We start from the raw sequence: 13076 nt of genomic DNA, 5'->3' as shown, positions 1-13076 counted from the left end.
ACAAAATGGTGCCGTGCCCAGATTTGGTCTGGAGATAAAAGAGGTGAGGGAAAAAATAAAGGAAGGAAGCAGCCAGTTTTAAGGGAGGCAGAGCAAGGAGGAAAGGTGAAGGAAAAAAAAAAATTGGTTGTGAAACAAAAGGCAGCAGTGCTTGGATATAGAAAAAAGAATAAAGCAAACACAGAAACATATTCGGGGGGTCAACACATAAAGCACTTGGTGCATTCACTGGAAAATAGCACTTTCTTGTTGCCAGTGCCCAGAACTCTGCATTAATTAAAGAAGTACCTGGAGTTCCAGGCCAGCGCACAGGACTTGGTCTCTCAGGTTAAAGGGATTTTTCTAACAATGCATATGGAGGCATAATTAGTGACCCACAGCCAGCAAGCCCTCTGTACAATTTTGCCAGCTCTCTGCTTGGCACCTCTTGGAACACGGCACGACCTTGAGGAAAGAGAACCAATTTAAGACGTAACGTCAAAAAATTAATCTGAGAAGGCAGCTCGTGCACATTAGAGCAGAGCTGTAGCTGGTAATCTCATCTAATCTACTTCCATGCCGAGACTTCAGTAATCACCATGGTTATATAAGCAGATCTTATCAAAGTTCCTTAATTATAGCAACCCCTGTAAATGCAACACAGCACAGCATGAAGGACTCTGCCACCAAGCACATGGGGACAGGCCCTCTCTGAGGCCCCCAGGCCACTCACAGCCGAGCACTGATCACGTCAGTGGTGTGAGGGCACTGCTTTGATGCTGTGGGTGGAGGAAAATCGAACTCTTCTGGTATGAGGGGCAGAAGAGTGGGGTGGGATGAATGGCAGGGAAGAGGCAAAGAAGTGCTGAGTCAATTAGCACAGGCTGCTGAGCACAGCTGGCAGATTTGTGTGCCCTATGGAAACTTCTTGGAGAGTTCTTGAGCCCCAACCCCTGATTTGGAACACTAATGATTTGTTAACTATTGCTGTTAGAGAGAGATTTACGATTGTAAACCAGGAAAAATTAATAAAGTTGCAGGGTTTTCAAGTTCAACACAACACAATATTTTATTTAGCCACAGCACTTTGGTCCAGCAACCAGCTGTGACGTCTGGGGTCAAGACCGTGATTATGACAGTTCATTTTTATAAAAAGCCCTCTCCCTGTGCCCAGAGGGGCTTACAAGCTAGACAAAAGTGCCACCCTACTCCCTTTATAGAGGAGATAAAGAAATCAGGTGATTTTCCCAACATCAGAGTGGACAGATGCTTGGAATCAGGATAAGAATTTAGAGAGCCTTGGTGGTTCAGACAGACCTCTTTTCCCAGCCTTGAGATGTGTTTTCCCAGGGGTGCCCCTGATTCACCTCCCAGTGTTGAATGCCCCAAGGGCTGAAAGAATTGACTGGAAAGTAATCAAAAATCCACCAATGGACAAGCAAATCCAGCTGCTCCTTTGAGGAAAATTCCTCTCTGCACAGTCCCGTGCAGTTTGGATGGAGTATTTTGTGGGAGAAGCTGATCTCTTTGGACCTTTCTGAGTACTCTTGGAAAAATTCTCCAGGTATTGCCTGCTGCCCCCAGGTACTTTGTGGCAGTCAGAGGCCTGAGAGGACAGCAAGGCAGTGAGTTTGGTAGAAAACTCTTACTATGTTTCTCCTCCAAGGACTTGTCTGGTGCCCCTTGAGCCCATACAGGCTCTCTGCATGTGAAAGCAGCTTGCAGATCTGCTGTACCTGTCCCATAATTTTGTTTGTTTTCAGCCTGGCTCCAGCTGGCTCCATTTGGTTGTGGTTTCCTGGTGTAGCAGGAGCTTGGCTAACATGAGCTCAGCCCTGGTATAAGGGGCAGGTTTCCCTTCGCCCCTCCCAGTGCTGCTTTTTTTCCATCTCTCATACTTGCCTGACTGCACTGTAAGCTCCTCGAACTGGCTCAAATGGCCAAACTGAATCATTTTATCTTGCAGTCAGAATTTGCAAGGGGAAATGAAGCTGCAATGCACAGATGGGAGCACAGGGTGAGAGGAGGGATGGAAATCAGGGAGGATAAAAGGAGGAAGACAGAGGCTTCTCCCTTTCTGTAGCAGCAAAGTTGTTCAGCTCAAGCCCGTCATGGGACTGTACCTTCACAGTGGAGCTTTTTTATCAGCAGATATTAAATCTAAAAATAGGAGGTGTTTCTGCCAGTGAAAAAGAGCAGGAATATCAGAGCAAGCTGTTGTAGTGGCGCTGGGGGAACCTACTGCACATCCCCTTTGCTGTCTGCAGTTGAACTCTGCTCACAGCTCCACATTCACAAAGACAGGGATCATGCCAGATTTATCCTGAAATATGTTTGCAGAGGATGTTTTGCTTAGGAAAGCAGCCCAGTCATAACAGCTTGAAGAAAGGCAAGGCACACTACACCTGCAACAGGCTTCTTGCTGCTTCCCTGTGCCAGACAATCCTCCCCCAACTCCGCCGGGAGTTCTCCTGGGCCAGGTGTGAGTAAGAAGTGGAGGTGAACAGGCTGTGGCTCAGGTACTCAGGTACTCAGTGGGTGCTGTAAGTCTTTCCTGCATCACTGTGCCCTGTGGTTTGGTAAAGAAGCAGCCTGACGTGCAGTGATGGACAGCTCCTGACAGCAGACAGCGCTGCCCTCGGTTTGCTTTCCGTGACAGCCCCACGAAATAATCCCCTGACCCCGGAGCTGACGCCCGGGTGAAAGCCACTGCTTCAGATGGATGCAGGCGCTCCCGTGAGCGTTCATTCCCTTTGCTGGGGCTCCCTCCGGTGGCGTTCGTCTGGAAGGGCTCACTCACCGCAGCGCTACAAATCCTTGGCAGAAAGTGGGCTGGGCACTATCCAGGGACACGTTCCCTGCCATGACCCTGCTGACGGCACGAGGTGCTCGGGATGGGCGTCCAGGGGCCGGCAGGTCCCAGTGCAGGGTGATGAGTGAGCCCTGAACTCCAGAAGCAGGAGAGTTCCTTCAGTGATGTGGCTGACGCTTTTGGAGACTTCATCTACCTCTTCTGCAGTGTGGCCTCTCCCCAGTGTGGGTGCTGCTGCCCTGTCCCCACCTGGGACCCTCTGAGCAGCAGAGAGCCTCCAGAAATGTCATTCACATGGGGGATTTTAAGCCCCTGTCACTCTTACTGGCACGTGAAACAAGGTGACAAGGGTTGTGCTGCCTCTGTTCACCTCAGTACATAGATACTGGGTGATGCCAGAGGGGCCTGCTCTATCATTTCAGAGGTGTAGAGATCCTGGGGTTGCCCATGAGGGGACTCAGATGTGGGATCCATTTAGGGGGAGAGAGGAGGGATAACTTGGGAAAAGCTGCCTGACCCTATACCAGCATGGCAGCCCTTGGGAAAGCATTACTAGGGCAGCTCGAGTTGTGAGGCGACATTTCTGGGCAAACTCCTGGTGCAGAGAGAGAAGCAGGACAGTAACACAGAGGCCCTGAGAGGGGATGGGAAGGTGACACCAGGAATGTGACACCTCAGGAGCTCATGAGATGAAAACAGAAGCCTCTCTTGCTTTGTGCAGTTCGTCTGGCTAAGAGTGGCTGTGCTGTGTGAGCTCTGCTCTCCTGGCTCCCTGCAGCATCCTGTGACAGGAGGCAGCTCCTGTGGAGGCCAGTGGGCTGCACTAGAGACTGCCTGCAACCCGTCTCTGCTTCCCCAGGGAGCCAGTGCTGGGCAAGGAAGTTGCAGTTTTGCCATGGGGTTGTGTTTGGCTCCCAGGGGTTCACTCTACCCTGTCCAGGTATCCAGTGCTGTGCTGTGTTCATCCCAGCTTTACACAAAGCATCCCCTGATGTGAGCAAGAAATGGGGACCAGTCCTGGTCAGGCTGCCCCTGCCTGATGTGAACATGCAGGTGCATAACGTGGATGACAGCCAAGCCTGCACGTGGGGCTGTGTTTGTGGCCTTTGTCAGAGAGGCTTCATCACCACAGAGTAAAGAGACAGGGGAGGAGACACACCTCCAAAAGCAAAGGCAGTAGAAACCTGCCAGCAAGCAGGTTCAGAGGGGTTCAGGTGAGGTGAAACCCAAGCCCAAGCTACCATTTCCCACCATCACCCTTCAGAGGCCAGGTGAGCTGCCACGGGTCTCACGACCTGTGCTGAAATAGGGCTCTGCCCCCCACATCACACATAGGTGCCTTGGAAAATTTTACGCAAAGCCAAGCTGCTTATTTTCAAAGCAAGAAGCTCTAATCCCGTGAAAATATTATTTTCCAATTACGACTTGCAGAATGGCTGATGCAGATCCAATCGATCTGTTTAGTCAGCCCTGTGAAAGCACGGGCATCAAAGCTGCTGGCTCTGATGCAGCTGAAGGGCTGTGTTGCCTCGTGTGTGAATTCTTCCCATTGTTGTTCTAGCTCTTAATTTCGGGGCAGTAACTGCAACAACAGACTCTGCTGCCACCTGACTGAGAAAGAAATGAGGCTTAGGGAAAAAAAAAGGTCAGTGTTGTTGCTAAGCTGTGTGCTCTTAAAGCATTTCCCTGGAGCTTAGCAAGAAGTAAATGTTCACGGCATCCAGCAGAAGTGTGGGGTTTTTTTCAGAGCAGGTCCCGAGATCGATAGTATTTACAGTGTTAGTTTTAGCACTGTAAAGCAGCTCTAGCTGAAATAATACTAACTCAGTAAGTAACACCAGGGGTGTGAATCTGTTACAGGAAACCTACACAACACTGGGTGGCTGCTGAAATGTCCTCTGGGTGTAGCACAAGCACAGTCCTGGAAAGGATCTACTGTACTCCTCTGGATTAGCAGAAGACAAAGGGAGTTTCCCAGGAGCCCAGTTTTGGAGCTGGATTTCAGAGCTGAGCAATACTGAACGCTGGAGTAACATTAGACAACTGTTTCCCCACAAGATTAAAATCTATTTAAAACAACCACATCACGAGCACTAGTTCCTGCTGACTTTGTTGGTACAAGGTGGTAGTGAGAGAGCTGGAAGGTGACAGTGTCACGAAGAGGGAATCTGAGCTCTGCTAGGAGAAGGCAGCTGAAGCTGCTGCATAGCTCAGTAACTCCACAGCTGTCATGAGGCTACTCAGCCATTCGGCTGATCCTAAATTAAACAGGCTCCCCTCTCCATTCACTGCCGCCGCTGAAAGGTTTTTTTACCACTACACCTGGAACAGCTTTCCTGTAGCCCCTGGCACTCGTTAGGCTCAGATGTGCACTGCTGATTTCAGTTCTCTGGCCCATATTGCCTCTTGTTGTACTGAACGTCTAAACAGCTCCCTGTGGACCTTTCAGAGGAGCCCGGGCAGCTGCTGGCACAGGGCTGGCAGCTGCAAAGGGACCTGGGGGTCCCTCGCCTCAGCCACCCACACCTCACTCCCCCCCGCCAGCTCCCAGACTGCAGGCACCCTCAGCCTGATCCCAGAGAGATTCCAAAGATGGACCAGGAGCACGCTGCAGTGGTCAGGACACTTTACAGCCACGGTGCTGCAGTCTCAATGAGCTGGTCTCACAGGCCACAGTGATTTTCCAGGTCTCATCTACCACAGAAAAAGCCTGAATTTTGTTCCTTTGCTCTCCTTGACAAAATGAGATTAAATTACTGAAGATGCACCAGATTGGAGGGAGCCTGCAGCAAGGGCTGGCTGGAACCTCAGCCAACATGGAACATCTGAAATTATTTGAAAATGGATTATTTTTGGCTCAAGAAGTGCACACATTTGCTAAGGTTTCTGAAAGCACAGTGTGAAAGAAGTTCTTTTGAAGGAAGTGGCATGTCTGGTGTGTAAATCAGGTTGTTCACCACCTCGAAGTGGATGTTGACTGGACACAGCCAGAGTTGTGGCCAGTGGCTCCTTGTCCAGAGGGAGGCTGAGGACGAGGGTTTCCATCAGAGCTCGGCCTTGGGACCAGGGCTCTGGAATGTCTTTACTAGTGACACAGACAGTGGGGTGGAGCTCACCCTCAGCACCTTGGCAGGTGAGAGGAGGCTGAGCAGGCCAGGTGAAACAATAAAGGACGGGGCCATCCAGATGGGCCTGGACAAGCTTGAGAAGTGGGACCATGAGGAACCTCATGACGTTCAACAAGGCCAAGTGCATGGTGCTGCATGTGGACTGGGTATGAATGGATTCAGAGCAGCCCTGAGGAGAAGGATTTGGGGGTGCTGGTGGATGAGAGGCTGGAGATGCCCCAGCCGTGTGCGCCGGGAGCCCAGAAAGCCCCCGTGTCCTGAGCTGCATCCAAAGCAACGTGGGCAGCAGGTAAGGGGGGATTCTGCCCCTCTGCCCTGCTCTGGTGAGACCCCACCTGCAAAGCTGCCTCCAGTTCTGGGGTCCTCAGCAAAAAAGGAAATGGACCTGTTGGAGCAGGTCCAGAGCCATGAAGATGATGCAAGGGCTGGAGCCCATTCCCTGTGAAGACAGACTGAGTGAGCTGGGGTTGTTCAGCCTGGAGAAGGTTCCGGAGAGACCTTATTGTGACCTTTCAGTACTTAAAATGAGTTCATAGAACGAGGGAGACCAACTTTGTACATGGGCAAACAAGGGGTAGGTAATGGTTTTAAACCAAAGGAGAAGAGATTTTGATTAGGTATTGGGAAGGAATTCCTGTCAGAGTGGAGGCCCTGGGGCAGGCTGCCCAGAGAAGCTGTGGCTACCCCATCCCTGGAAGTGTTCAAAACCAGGTTGGATGGGGCTCAGAGCGACCTAGTCTAGTGGAAGGTGTCCCTACCCATGGCGGGGGTTTGGAATAAGACGGTCTTTATGATCCCAAGCCGAACCGTTCTGTGATTCTATGACAGGGGGAGGCATCCCCACAAAGATGAAGAGGGATTGCCCGTCTGCCTTGGGTAACAGTCATTAAAACCAAGCACTTCCACCTCTGCAGAGGCTGAACAGCGGCACATGCCCACCCCAGCCCGGTTCTGTGCACTTTTCCACGCATGCTCTCTCTGCCCTTTGTCTCTCTCAGCAAATGGGCAGCCACAGTGAGCACCCTAAGGCAAGAGAGATGGCACTTTAATCAGTATGCCAATGCCTACAAAAGAGCCTGCTTGTTTTTTTCACCCCATATAAACTGCTTTCCTAAGCAGTTGCCTTCACTGGAATGTCATGGGAATTTTGCTGTGTTTCTAGACCAGAAGTGGTTCTAAAGTCACAGCTGCAAAAAAATGTCCCGTTAGCCGTGCTTGGGTGTTGAGCAGGTGTATCGATGCATGCTCACCTACAGCTGCTGTTTGCTTACACATTCTGCTAAATAGCTGGATTAACAAGGTCAAATCAAACAGCTGTCACCCCTCATGCTGTTTTGATGTGGTAGATAGTGGGTATCTGCTCCTGGGAGCTCTTACAGTCCAGCTAAAAATTGGGGAAGAAAAATAAGTTTGATGCTCCGTTCATTTTTTCCTGGTGATTCCACATCCCTAGTCTATTCCTGACTGACCAGTTGAGCACAGAGTGCCATGTCCAGCACTTATCCAGCCTGTGGGGTGTGTGTGCCTCTTCTGGGCTAGTGCAGTACTCGGTGCAAAGCTCAGGAGATACCACGTGTGGGGAACCAGGAGCCTCCCTGGCCTTGGATGCAGCTTTGAGAGCTGAGGAAGGCTCAGGATACACTTTTCAGCTCTGGATTTTGTACTGAGGGTCATATAAACATGCCTTTTACTCTGGAGTTGAGCTTCCCTTTGCAGCTGGAAAAATTTAGCTGTGGGCCAGGTAATGCACTCAGCTTGAGAAGCCACACTGCAGGGACAAGGTAAAATCAGTGCTTACCTCCAAAAGACCGAAAGATAAGCTTTGATTGGGTGTGAAATTAGGTAGCAGCATCTGTGAAACCCCAGCTCTTTCCTTTGCACCTCATTTTGTTTTGCTGATATGCCACTTCCCACCTCTTGCCTATCTGTGCCAGGTATTAGAAGAATATGGCACATTGCCTGGGGGCTGCTTGGACAAATCTAGTTGTCTCTGGCCCAAAATGAGCTGGCAGATGAACACTTTGAAAATCAGATCCTGGTTTAAGGGTGAAAACAAGCACCAGTGTTTGTCCCTTATTTAGAGAATAACGTTGATAGCTCAGGTTGGTGGGATGGATGAGATTCCTGACTAACTCAGTTCATCTTGAAGGCAATTTGGAAAAGTCTTTCACATGTGCCTGGAAAGTCTGCTGAAGCCCTTCCGGAGCCATGCAAAATGTCAGACCCTAGAGCACGTTTTGCCTGAGTGCTTTGTAAAGGAAAAGCCAAGTCTGCAGTGTGGCAACCTCTGGGAATAGATGTTCCAGGGATGTAGAGCATACTGTGATCTCAGCTGAAGGCTGCACATTGCTTCTGATACGCTGTGAACATAATGGAAAAATTGCCTGTGCTTCAGTTTATGGAGGTGAAAATCGCTTGCCATCTGTGGTAAGCCAGGGAGCAGCCATGTCCAAACCCTTGCAGTAACATCCACTCAAGAAGGGCAGCATCTCTTCTGCTGTGTGTGAAGACATTTATTACATGTCATTACAAAGGCTGCACTTCTGCTTACGTGGCCTGAAATTCCCAGGCCCTGGGAATCCCAGAGGGAGGGAAGCAGCTTTCAGGAAGTCTGTCCTCATTTTTTTAAAGATATATTTACCAGTCCTTTTTTATGATTTTATTGACTGCAGCAAGTATTCCCTTGGCTGATCGTTTATTTCTTCAACCAAACTGGATCCTTGAAGGTCAGGATAAACCATCCCCCTGGATCGGGGCAGGGGCTTGCAATGAAGTGGCACAGCTGCAGCAGTGCCTGCTTTTTGCTGGGGTGTTGTGAAGAGCAAGCAGCTCTTTGAATCTACCAACTCTTTTAGGAACCCTGGAACAGGACTGTAAACCAACACAGGCCTAGAGGATTGAACAGCACTGACATGTTTTGATCACTCTGCAGCACAGAAATACACGGAAATATCCTGGTGGATAAAACCAGGGAGTCAGAGGGGAGAGCGGGACAAGACTTTGGAGTGAGAAATGAATGTTGAACACGCTCAGTCAGTGACAAAACAGTGGATAGCACTACAGGAGAGTCACCTCTCGGGTCTCTCGGTGCAGCTGCAGAACATTCCTCCTGTCATGCTCTAGGTGGAGAAAGAACACCAAGCCTTGGGCAACACAGTGCACATCTCTATTTGCTCATCTGCCCAAATGCTTTTAGAAGCCTCCAGAACTGCTCTCTTACATCCACAGCTACTCATAAAGTGCATTACTTTAACAGTTGTGACTGAGAACACCCTCGCTGGATCACTGAAAAGCTCCTCTGTGGTCTACGGGTCACTGTGTCACCCTTGGAAGTGAGAAACGTTGTGTGAGGACCTCTGTGTTTGCCCACTGTGGGTTTAGATTTGGGGCCCTGCATTTAAAAAAGATTGCTCTGAATTTCCCTCCTATTTCTGCACCCACAGCTGCAATTCCCTTCCTCTGCTCTGCTCTTCCCAGCAGTGACACACAAAATTCCTTTATTTCTTTTACTCAACAGCTGCAGCGGGGATTTTTCTGTTTGCTTGTTTTCCCTCACTGTATTTGGTCCCTCCACTATGACCTTTTGACAAAATGCATAAAACATCTGGGGAGAAAAAAAAAAAAGAAGTGAAAAGAGAGGTTGTCTTAGACTGGAGATGTTGAGACAACCTTTGTCATTTAACCTTAATTATACACAGCGGAGCCGAGACCATTGGTGTTGCATCAGCAGTCTGAAGTCTGATCCCATCTGCTGAACCTATAACATTTATGAAGATATAATTTCCAGTGGGTTAAAGCCTGGGAAACGTGATGCTCTTCTTGATTACCCCTTGTTTTGTGGTCTCCTCTCCAGGACTGCTCCCCGGTCTGTGCGCTCTATTTACCTCGCACGATCATGAGAGGCATCGAGGGAACTGATGGCTCGTTCTGCCTCCTTCCCATGCTCCAGTGATGCAGAGCAGCCATAAGCCTGTGGTGTGCAGAGCAGCTGAGGAGCTGTGCTGGGGCCAGGCCTCGGCGCTGTCCCCACGCACACGAGAGCCGCGCTCAGCACTTTGTTCGCCGGTCTATCGCCCTAATCTTTTCACCACTGCTCCTCCACCACCCTCCCACTAATGCTCATCCTCGCATGAGTGCACACAAATCCAGCAAGAGGATTTGGGAGCAGCTTAGACAAACGGCTCATTAGGGTCTTTCTCTGCCAAATGATGTTTTGTTTTTTTTTTTTTTTTCTGAGGTTCCCATCACCGAGCTGCTGTAAAAATAAATTCTCCAAGTCACCAGACAGCTGCCACCGTAACAGACTCGTCTGGCATCCAGGCGTAAGGGACAGGGATCGTTATCCCATCAAGAGCTGGCTTTTTTTTTTGCTCTCAGTCAGGCTGCTGGATGGACAGAGTGGATCCCTTTGAGCCAGATGAAAGCGCTGACTGTTCCGTGTTTCTCCTCAGCACAGGGAGATTTGCAGATCCAGTGGCTCTGAACCCATTGGAGGTTCAGAGAGATTCACCCCCGTGACTGCCCGTTGAAGGAGGTGTTCCTTGCAGTAGTCTCTGGATGCTGTGTGTATTGTGCAGTCCCTTTAACTTTAAAGAGTCTAATTAAACAGGTGGCCTGTGTGCACGCAGAAGCTGGTGGAGAATCATGTTGCTTTCAGGGTCTGTAGTCCCAGCAAGTCTCTCAATGCCTCTCACTCTCCAACCTGAACCAACAATATGACTTTGCCTGCCCAAACCCTCTTTCATCAGTGTCTCTTTTAGACCTGACACTGCCTTTTTGCCCTGTGCTCTTCCTGCCGTCTCTGTGAGCCAACCTCTTTTAGCACCAACAAGCAGCTCAATTCCCAGTGCCAGAATTACACCAGAACAGCTACTGCAGCATCACCTGCAATTAGGCAGTTTTTGGAGCTCTCCTGGGTGGCCTAATCGTTCATGCAGTGACATCTGCCTTCGATGTGCAGTGTTTTCCCTCCAAGCCCCGCTCAGATGGTGAGAGGCAGAGACCAGGACTGTGGGGTTCACTGCAGAATCACCAAGTGGCTGCAGGGTTTGCAGAATGCCTTTTAAGGAGCTGCTTGTCCTGATCAGACCATCCTCCTTCCCTGTCATCATCGCTTCCAGTCTTCTTTCAGTGCTCCTATAGACCTCCTCCTCCTCCCTCCCCACTACATCAGCACCACTTGTTCAATTTCCCTCGTTCTCTGGACTAGCATATAAAGGCATTTTTCTCCTGGCTGCGCCCTTCTGCAATCTCTTTTCCCCTTCTCCAGTCACTGATCCTAGTCTCCTCTGCTTCCCAAGCCTTCCACGTTGCATATTTGCTGAGTGATTGATTATCAGACCATTCCCTGTAATACCCCTGCTCCTCCCTGATGCCACAGTTTCCCAGTACAGAGGGCTGGGTATTCATCCTTTGGAGAAAAAAAAAAATCTATAGGATCATCCTGCTATAGGCTCTGTAGGATGATCTGCTCAGTGCAGGAATGCTCATGTTGACCATGGAGAAATAACTCACATCTAAATTGTCAAGAGCACTGGAAGAAAACAAAATCTATTTAAAATCTATTTAAAATATATTTGAAATCAAAGAACCATGTACCAAGTTGTGAATTATTTTTAAAGAGGTCTCAATCTGAAGACATTTATTTATTTATTTATTTATTTATTTATTTGAGGTTCAGACCAAACCAAGAATTTCTCCTTTCCTCTGAAAAAATAGCCAGTATTTTATTTATTCAAACTGTTGTATCACTTACCATAATGATTTGCCTCAGATGAATAAAAGAACCCTACACTCTCAAGTTCTCTGGTCTGAAAAAAATGGGTGTAATTTCCAGAACCAGGGGAATATTTTATACAGCAGGAGAGGGGCCATGGAAAGCTCAGGGAGATGGGATCTGTTTGCAAGGCAGAGGGACTCTCAGCAGCAAGCTCTGTGGAGTTGCAAGCGAGGCGGTTTTATTCGAAGAAAGGACATGGGGAGTGAAAAGAGCTCAAATTGTACCTCTACCAACTCATTTTACCTGTTCCCAGTCACCATGATGATACTTACCCCCACCCCGGAAAGCGCTCTGAGATCTACTGATGGGGAGAAGCATCACTGCTTAGCAGCTGTAAATTTCCAAACCTGCTCCTGTCCCCGTTCTCCCGCTCTCTGGGTGTGTGAGATGCTCTCTCCACATCTCCCACTCTCTGGGCTCTGCTGCAGACTGGGAAGCAAAGAGCATCCCTCATTCCCTATGCAAATCCATTGATGAAAACATAAAATGCATTGTGCTGCTAAAACTTGCTGAGCTTGTTTGACTAAGTGCCAAGGATTAACAGCACGTAAATTCACCATTGATTTGACAACAATGATATTATGTGCCCTAAACACTGATGGGATTTGTTCAGTGTTTAGGATGTGGGCTCTGAGGTGGAAAAAAGGGATTGCTAGTAATTTTTTAAGCCTCTTTGGCTGCACCAAGGCAGACTGTTGATATTATATAAATTCTTTAGATAAAATAAATATCAGTCTTTGTATGAGTGGAGTGGATATTTAACTTTTCCAGTGTACAGCTGAATTGTAAATCTGACTGTGAATCACTATAAGCCGTGAAATAAAAATTGCCCCATCCTTCTAAAATAGGGAAGAAGATGTTGGAGTAGAAAAAGAATCCCAAAGGCCAGCAATAAAATAGGGGAATGTGCCTTAAAAATGTTGGGGCAAAGATTTATTTTTAGGTAGAAAACTAGAAATGTTCCCCTCACAGCTTCTCTTCGCTGTGATTGCTCCTTCCCTGGCTCTGGTGTTCAGCAACTTTGGAACCACAGTCCCTGTGAGACAAAAACTATTGTCAGCATGAGTGGGGACAAAACTTGGGCCACAGGGCTTGACCGTTCATCAAGGAAGAGTTGAAGAGGTGAGGGAATGGTGGTGATTTACACCAGGACAAGCTTAACCAAGAGGCTGGAGGGCAGGGAGCAGCTGAAAGCTGTTAGAAAAGCATGGCAATTTGCAGGGTTCTCTAGGGTCATGCTTATCTCTCTTTAAAAGAAAAGCAAGCCAAGTTTGGTGGTTTCTTTGTTTGCTTTTTTTTTTTTGTTGTTTTTAAATCCACATGTAGAGAGTTAGGCTTCCAGACCTATCTTTAAACTTAATAAGTGGCCAGATTTTCA

The sequence above is a fragment of the Myiozetetes cayanensis genome, unplaced genomic scaffold (genome assembly GCF_022539395.1).
Source record: "Myiozetetes cayanensis isolate MyiCay16 unplaced genomic scaffold, myiCay2020 scf5-8, whole genome shotgun sequence".
In the NCBI taxonomy this organism is placed as follows: domain Eukaryota; kingdom Metazoa; phylum Chordata; class Aves; order Passeriformes; family Tyrannidae; genus Myiozetetes; species Myiozetetes cayanensis.
Note: the sequence above shows the minus strand (reverse complement) of the source record.